At 37.7% G+C, this 9,135-nt stretch overlaps 1 pseudogene; it reads left to right on the forward strand.

Annotated features, from left to right (window-relative positions):
- Nucleotides 1-1,100: 1,100 nt before the first annotated feature.
- LOC118758876 (SANT and BTB domain regulator of class switch recombination-like) lies at nucleotides 1,101-4,755 on the forward strand (annotated as a pseudogene).
- The last annotated feature ends 4,380 nt before the right edge of the window (nucleotides 4,756-9,135 follow it).

Below are 9,135 nucleotides of genomic sequence, written 5' to 3' on the forward strand. Positions count from 1 at the left end.
TCGGCTGGACAAGGTAGAATGATGGCCTAGGGTGGAGTCAGAGTGAACACATTATAGATCAGTCCCACCTCATCCCATTGGGAATGTGTACAGTAACCTACAGGCACCACTGGGACCATGCCTCTGCCCCTGCATGACTTACTGAGCACCTAAAGGTATCTAGCATAGGCAGGCACGGAGCACACTACGAGCATGTGCAGAGCACATTTCCCCAGCCCTCACCTGCAGCATATAAAATGCCATTGCCATGTACTCTAGCAGCCATTTTCCTTGCGCAATTGTCTGGTGTGGGAATGGTCTGACAGGCTCTACCCTATTAAGCTTTTCCTGGGCTAAGAGTCTGAGCACCATTGAATTTAACGGAAACCTTAGTCATTTGGAATTGAAGAAAATGAAAAGAAAGAAAATAAAAACAAGAAAATACAATAAGAAATAAAAACAAAAGAAAGTAAAAGAAAGAAATGGGCACAAGTGAGGATGGCGTGTGAGGGCGCTGCCGCCGGGTGGTGGGAGATGGCTGGCGCCCAAGTTGGTGGTGACACCAGCGCCGCGAGGGATGCTTCGGTCCTGTGAAGGCCATTAGCAGGGAGCTGGACTAGAAGTGGGGCAATTGGGACACAGACTGACACCTATATGGGATACCAGCACTACACGCAGAGGGAGGATGCCATGTTTCCACCTTGCTAGTTCCTGATTGGATCCTTTTGAAAGTGAAGAAAAGTGGTCCTTGCCTTGAGTTCTATTTTAGGTTGTTTTCTGTTGAGGCCCAAAAGAAATGAGAGCGAAGCACCTCATGTCCTGACAAGCCTCAAAAATCGAGTAGTGTGAAAAGTCGTGCACTCACTGGACATTTTTGGCAGTATCTACCTTGCTGGTCACTTATCTGCAGAGCAAAGACACAGTTCACCAGAGAAACTATAGTGCAGTGAGTTGAACAGAAAAAAAGGAACAGAAGTTTCTTTGGGCCCTTAAAGATTCGTCTAAGACCTTTACCAAGCTAGCTTTCCAATGGATTTCTTCAAATTCAGTCCACATAAACATGAAAGGACCTTCCCCTTTGAATTCATTCAAGATTTCCATGTGACTTTGAGTTCCAAAAGATGAGTCTTGGATATTCAGAAAACAACAATTTCCTGAACAATAACAACCAGATGGTGTTGGACATGATCCTTTATTCCTTAATTGGCATCCCTCAAACCATCAACTGGGAAAGTGTGGCAAGATTGGTGCCTGGACTGACACCCAAAGAGGAGTGGTGTAAGACTTCCTTTTCTTACCACCACCACGAAGTTCCAACACATGCAGAATACACTCCTTTTGAATGCTGTAGTCAGATGAAGTCTGTTCATCCTCCAGTGGCTTGCCAGCGAAGACCAGTCTTTGCAGATAAGGAATAATACGTTCCTTATCCTGGTTATTGGTTCTTACATTTTTTGTTGTATCCAGCGGGTCAACCTAGAGTGTGGTAGTCTTCCCTGTAAGGATTGTTACGGAGATCTGAATCTTGACGGCAGGCCCACAGCACATGGTGGATTAAAAATGTGCTAAAAGGTTTGATGAACTGAAGAGCAGTGGAAACTCACCAGCCGACAACCAGTATAATCCCTTCATGGCTGCTAGAGAGAGTCCTGTTGAAACTTCAGCCATCTATATCAAATCCTCCCTTCTGGACACACAGGGAGACTTTCAGGACACTGCCATTGGTCAGGATGCAGTTTCCAAAACAGGAAGATGTAGTATAGCTTCCACAAGGAATTGTTCTTCTGAAAGTGAAAATTGTGCAACTCATATTGGTGGAGAAAAGACTGAAGAATCTGAAGGGCCAAACGTGGTTATCCATTTATGTGATGAAGCAAAAAATTTGAAAGAAGATTTTATTTGCCCACGAGATCTGTTGATATCAGAAATGAAGTACTTGGCAGAATATTTTTCTATGGATGCTCAGCGCTGGAAAGAAGTGGACATCTCAGTTCATTGTGATGTTCACATTTTCAACTGGTTGATAAAATATGTTAAAAGGAACACTGAAGAGAACAAAGATGGTGAGATGCCAGCTTTAGAGAGATAGAGGAAGAGACAAATGCCCACACAGCCAGGGCTGAGCCAAGCCAAAGTCAGGAGCCTAGGTCTGCCATCTGGGCCTCCCATCTGAGTCTCCCACGTGGATGGCAAGTGCCCAAGTACTTTGACACCTGCTGCCTTGCCAGGTGTATGAGTAAGAAGCCAGATCAAAAGTAGAATAGCCAAAATTCAAACCAATACTCTGATATGAGACAAGCTATCCCAAAAGAACCAGGAAATATCATTTCAATTCTTATATCCTCAGAGTTTTGGAAAACGGATTAATTGGTTGAACAGTGTATTCAGTATTGCCACAAAAATATGAATGCTATAGTAGCTACCCCATGCAACATGAACTGTATCAATGCAAATTTTCTTACATGTATAGCAGATTTGTTCACACACAATGAAATTGATGATTTAAAGGACAAAAAAGATAAATTTAGGAGTAAGCTCTTCTGTAGGAAGATCGAAAGACGGTTTGATCCTGAGTGCTTGAATCCAGATTCTCAGAGTAATGCAGCAACCTTACACAGATGTTGTTTATGCAAGAAACTTTTAACAAAAGAAACAGAAAGGAGAATTCCTTGCATTCCTGGAAAAATCAATGTGGATCAATATGAAAATATCATCTATATTCACATAAGAGATAAGACTTGGGATGTTCATGAATATTTGGTCTTTTTGAAGAATTAAAATCTTGGAGAGATGTGTATTGGCGCTTGTGGGGAACAATCAACTAGCTGACTTGTTCAAGATGTTGTCAGGCTTTTCTCTGTATTGAGTTTTCACATTGTCAGTACCACTCAGAAACAGTGGTTTACCCTACCAATGTAAGTTCACTGAGCACCGTGGGCACTGGAATTTACCCCTATTGTAATGAGGTTTTTTGGTTCGACCCTACTCCCCTTACAAAGGGCTGTAAAGTGAGGGACCACATAGGTGTTCGTCGTGATCAAGGTGAAAGTGAGGACTTGCTGCCCTGTCCAACTGCTAGAATATTGGATGATCTACACAAGCACAAAGATGTCATTGTTGTACTTTTTTCTAAAGATACAGCTGGTGATCCTGTACTTGGCCCCTGTGATGAAAAAGCTCTAGAGTGTGATGGTCTACTGCAGCCCAGTACACAGTATATCCAGAATATACTACTGGATCTGAGGTCACTGAAGATGAAGTTGGTGATGAAGAAGAAATAACCAAGAAACAAAGCAGATATATATAGAGGAAAGACAGAGAGGAAGATTTTCCGTCTGATGGTTCACTCCCCAAGTGGCCGCAACAACTGGTGCTGCGCCAATCTGAAGCCAGGAGCCTCCTCCGGGTCTCCCATGCAGCTGTAGGGTCCCAAGGCTTTGGGCAGTCCTTGACTGTTTTCCCAGGCCACAGGCAGGGATGGGAAGCAGGGCTGCCGGGATTAGAACTGGAGTGCATATGGGATCCCGGTGCATTCAAGACTGAGGAGGAAAGACAGAGAGGAAGATCTTCTGTCTTCTGTCTTCTATCCGATGAATCACTCCCCAAGTGACTGCCAATCCGAAGCCAGGAGCCAGGAGTTTCTTCAGGGTCCCAAGGCTTTGGGCTGTCTCTGATCGCTTTCCCAGGCCACAAGCAGGGAGCTGGATGGAAAGCAGGACTGCCAGGATTAGAACCAGTGCCCATATGGGATCCTAGCACATTCAAGGGAAAAAGGAGAAACCAAAGAAGTTCACTAAACAACCAAAAAAGCAAATGTCTTCTCCCTGTATTCCAAAGAAGGAAAAGGCACTGGAGAAGTCATCTTCTCGAGATGTGTCCCCTTTGTTGTGAGTATGCAGAAAAATAAGTGGGATGCTTCAAGATCTTTGAGATTCAACCAGGATGCACAAGGAGAAGATGATCAGCGACAGATGTCTGAAATTACAGGACACTTAAAAATGAGATTGGGTGACCTTGACAAAGTCAAGTCAAAAGAAGCAAAAGAATTTGCAGGAAGCATTTATTCCAGGCTCGAAGCACAGATCAAGGCCTCAGTTCCTGTCAGTGTCCGCCAAAGCAGATCAGAGAAAAACACAAGGTCTAAAAGTCGTTTTGGCCCAGGACGTCCGGCATAAAACACCAGAAGATGACAAAAGGCATACTCCAAGACATCTGAAACTACTCCCTTGAATATCTTCAGAATGATGTCTTCTAAATGTTTAAGTTATTTATTATTAATTCTTATAAGTCACACAAATTATGCTAAGAGAAATAGTTAAGTTTTATGAAAATCCAGTTGTATGTATATGTGCTACTTCTTAAGTCTGAGTTTCTTTCAATATGATTCTAGACTGTATAGGAGACAATGGTGTATAAATTTGTTTAAGTCTCCTACTATCTGTTACACTTATTTATTTCAAAGAGAAGAACCTAAACTGGGTGTTTGTAAAACCTTCAAAAAAGAAAGGACACGGCTGGTAGCTTTCCTGTGTATGTGCACTGATTGTAGTGTGTCTTCAGGGCTGTAAATTCTAGAACTGTGAGAACTGCACTTTGTACAATGAAATATCCAGTGATGTGAATTTTCAGTTTGCATGAGTATTAAGAAGTTGCAGATCTTAAAACTTCATTACAGTTTCAAGGGTTAAGTATTTCAGGACTGTGTTGGGCAGAGGGGCTAATGTTATAATCTTAACCAGTTTTTTCTTCTGTTTTTTAATGTTTATCAATCATCTGAGAAGCTGGATTTTCATCTTTTCTGTAAAGCTGGTGCTGTTCTGAATTTGTTAAAATAACTACTGATAGTTGTAGCCAAGTCATTTCAGTTGTATGAGACACTCAGGGCTTTTAAAACAAACTTTGTTTCTATAGCCATTTGAAAAACCCGTTAAAGCACCTGTGATTGCCAGATACTTAAGAGGTGTGTAAAAAGAAAATTCCCAAAATACAGTAATTGGGTAATAAACTACATGTATTCAAGAAAAATCAAAATGAAATTCTATTTTATAGATCATATTTTAATTTTTCTAACCAGGCAGACTGCTCAGGGAAAATTTTTTTTTTCCAAATTGTAAGCTTATAATAAATTACGTGGTTGGAAATTACCTGTATAGGTCTCTGAAAAACTTCAAGATGCACTGTTTCTATTTTTTAGTTTTCATTTGCCTTATAATTGAAATTTCTTAAAATTATCCAGAGAACATGCTTTGACAATGTGTGACAATTTCTACTGAAATACTGAAATGTTACACTCATTGTACATATTCAGAAATCATTATTTTTGGTGAGTATTTTAGTTGACAAATTAAGCTAGATGCTATATGTATGGCTTCGCCAAGGTTTTTAAACTTTTGTTTGGGAATTTTGTTCCAGGTTATATTTGCTTTCATTGTTTGATATTTTGGAAATAGATTATACTGTTTTTATTTTTTTTAATGTTTTGTAATGCATTATGTATAAACCCTATAAATCTCAGAGTGTTCTTTGTAGCTTACTGATGCCCTGGTAAAGGATTTGGGTTTCTGTATGGAAGCAGTGCCGTGATGGTCACAACCAGAAGAGGAATGTATGCTCTTGTGATTGATAACTCATGATGAAATGCAAATTATCTCTCCCCTGAGGGGCCAATACCACTGAATTGGTTTTTACAGACCAGAATTGAGCAAATTTTGGTTCATTTCAGTATATACTTTTTATATCTGTTACTGTCTGTCTGCAAGATGCTGTACAGGTTCTACGCATTTTCCTCAAACTGTTTACAGCATTCATTTTGCCAAATACCTTGAGGTTTTTATCTTGACATTCATTCTAAATTCACATTTTTTCATTGAAATAAACGTTATAAAAATTTAAAAAAAAAGAAATGGGTTCTACAAAAGTTTGATTATGAAGAGGTAGGTATATGGCTAAAGGTCCACAAAAAGAAAATAGAGTTGACAGTAAGACTGAAAAGAACATTTAATGTATTGTTCATTGTTGGTAATTAAATTCAAAACCATAGTATTGGGACAGTTATTATTATTTATTAAGAAAAATATTAAGTCATAATAATTGAGCTTTATCAAAGATACAGGGAGAGACGATCAAGACAGAATGGACATTGCAGAACGTAGTAGTCAATCTCAGTTTTTTAAAAGACAGTAATCAAGATATATGTTATGTAAGGCAATGGTTTCAGGCAGTATCCATTGAATTAAACTCCAACAGAATATGCTTACTAAAGGAAAGTCAGCTGTGAAAGGGTAATTGTGAAGAATTACACAATGAAAAAAGAAATGACATGCACAGAATACAAAAGAGAAGTCTGTCCTAATTACGAACACTTTCTGCTTCTATGGGAAACACAGAAAGCGTCAGCAAATATTTGTGTTTTAAAACTGGAAAGTGAAAGATAAAAATGGTGGTAATCAAAAAATAATAGAGAAAGTAAGTTGATACTTCCAGGAAAAGCCAAGGGCTAAAACATTCAGAATGAGAAAGAGACTGTTATAAATATTTTAAAGGAAATAAGGAAGCAGAGAGCACATACAGGTTTCTTAGTAAATTAGCACCATTAAATTTACAATGGGTAAATTGCTGAGCCACCGAATTGCTTTTAATTGTCCTTTAGGTTACAAAAAAGGCGGTGGGGGGTGGGCAGAAAATAAGTTTCCAGAAGGAGTAAGGACCAGATTGAGAATGGTCTGGCCACTTGGAGAAACTGAGGGGTATGTATTCAGTTAAAAGGAAAAGGTGATGGCCAAGAGCGAGCAGGTGGGTGTGTTCAGTACAAACTTCAGTTACTTGGCTCCCTGAAACACTAACATTTGATTTCTGGAACTGATCCAAAGTTGTCCTGCTCCCCACAAACTAATTTGGGTACAGGGTTTGCTGAGCAAATTACCAGTGTAAACACAATTAACGAACGAGATGTGCTTAAGAAATCTGGCAGGTACTTTGCTTGGCAACCCTTGGTTAGCCATTAGTCGATGTTACTAATTAACCTAGACCTTCTGCCATCTGCTCTCCTCTTGCAGTCACTTCCTTAGAAGGTGTATCTACTCGAGTGACTTCCCCTCTCACCTATTTGTTAATGAATCCCAAGTTAAGTCTCTATCCCTGAATTGTTTCCAAGTGCTAGACTCACAATATCAAAAGATATAAATATAATTCTACATATATAAACACAAATTCAGTGATTTTCCAGAAAGCTTCTGCCTCCCCTAACTTCTCTCTTAGTCAGACACCATTATTTTTCCAACCTGTAGCTTTAATATTGTGAAGTAATTAAGAATTACTTTCTTCATCATGGTCCACATATAGAAAAATTATAAATTCTCTGTTAATAACCCCACACTTGGCTATAAACCCATATAAATTCTCATATTAGAATCCTTCCTGGAGTCCCTGAATATCATTTGTCCCCACTACCCATTTCTCTCTAAGTAGCTTTAATACCAACAATACTCTGATTTAAGTGGGAAAAGAGGCACTCCCTTTCTACCTGCACTATATCTTGAAAAAGACTGTGATCTCTAAACTCAAAATAATGTAAAACATGCAAGAATTTTTGTCAACTATTCCACACTGCTTTCCTCACAAAATTTACTTACTGAATAATTTTGATAGATTAGTTTGCACTTGAAAAACAAATTAGCTTTCTTTTAAAACATGCACATCTCATCATGTTAAACTATATATTTACAGTGTACAGGGAATTAATGTTTTATATTTTGGAAATTTTCAATAACTCATTAGTAAGTTTGCCCAATATTATTCAAACTGATGAATACATGTGAGCTTAAGAGGTTAATTTCTGCCAAAAGAGTAGTGAATAAAGAAACTGTGGTACATCTACTCCATTAAACACTACCTAGCTTTTAAAAAGAATGAAATTATACCATTTGCAACAAAATGCTCCCAAATGGATTATGCCCAGTGAAATATGCCAATCCCCAAAGGACAAATATCATATGTTCTCTCTGATATAAGGCAACCCCTATACAAAATACAAGATAAACAGATATTACATATAGATTCACATACATGAATAATATATTGAAGACCAAGAAGTGAAGATATGTTGCATATTGCATCTCCAGAATAAAATCAGAACTCCCAATGAAACTGTTAAATATAACTTAACAATACGATCACCAGACCATCCACCATTGACTGTTTCTACAATACCATGATACACCTACATGGCAGAATGTTAATTTTTTTTTTTACTACTGTTGAAGGAATATACTATTGTAACAATATGAGGGAAAACAGCGAGGAGGAGCAGTGGGATTCATGTGTGTTGGTTTATGCTTTGTTTCAACAGTTAATTTTCTCAAGGTTTTCCCTCTTAATTATTAGGCATCACTATTTATAACAGTAGTCATCATTTAAATAAATTGATATTTAGTTGTATACTTGAAAAAACTTTTGGTCAAATTACCAATTGGTGATTATTAATTAAATACAAATTTTGAGAAAATAATTTCTTAAAATTGGATGAATTCGCAAAATAGATACTAAAAATTATAACAAATTAAAATAAGCTTCATTATATTCTTAAAACAAGTATAGAAATTGAAAGGAAACAGAATCGTAGCAGGTAGCAATGGACATGCAGTCTAACAGCCTAAGTCCAAAAGTGGACTGAGCAACTTTCTGAATATATGACAATGGGAAAAGAAATCACTTCACCTCTTTCACTAAGTCTCAAGTTATGCATGTATACAATTTGCTGCCTAACTTGTAAGTTGTACATATCATGAATTCTATTTACTTTATTTACTTGTATATAAAATAGAATTTGCATAAATAGAATTATAGCCTGATCTTGCATGTATATATTTGATCTTCAAAGTATAACAGGATATTAAGTAGCAAGAACTAATGTAAATGTTAATTGAAAAGGCTGAGTTTTTAGAAAAAAACAACATAAAAGCTGTATATACCATAGGGATCCTTTTAAAAAAATACAAAAGAGTGTATCTTTAAAGAACTTTTTAGAAAATAATGAAAGTGATGGAGGTCATATGTTCTAAGACTTCTAAAAGCACACTACCCAACGTTTGCAGGTAAGTATTTTATTTTATATACCTAAATGCTACAAGGTTTGAATGCCATTCAGACCTCTTCATA

This window comes from Ochotona princeps, chromosome 3 (genome assembly GCF_030435755.1).
Source record: "Ochotona princeps isolate mOchPri1 chromosome 3, mOchPri1.hap1, whole genome shotgun sequence".
NCBI lineage: Eukaryota > Metazoa > Chordata > Mammalia > Lagomorpha > Ochotonidae > Ochotona > Ochotona princeps.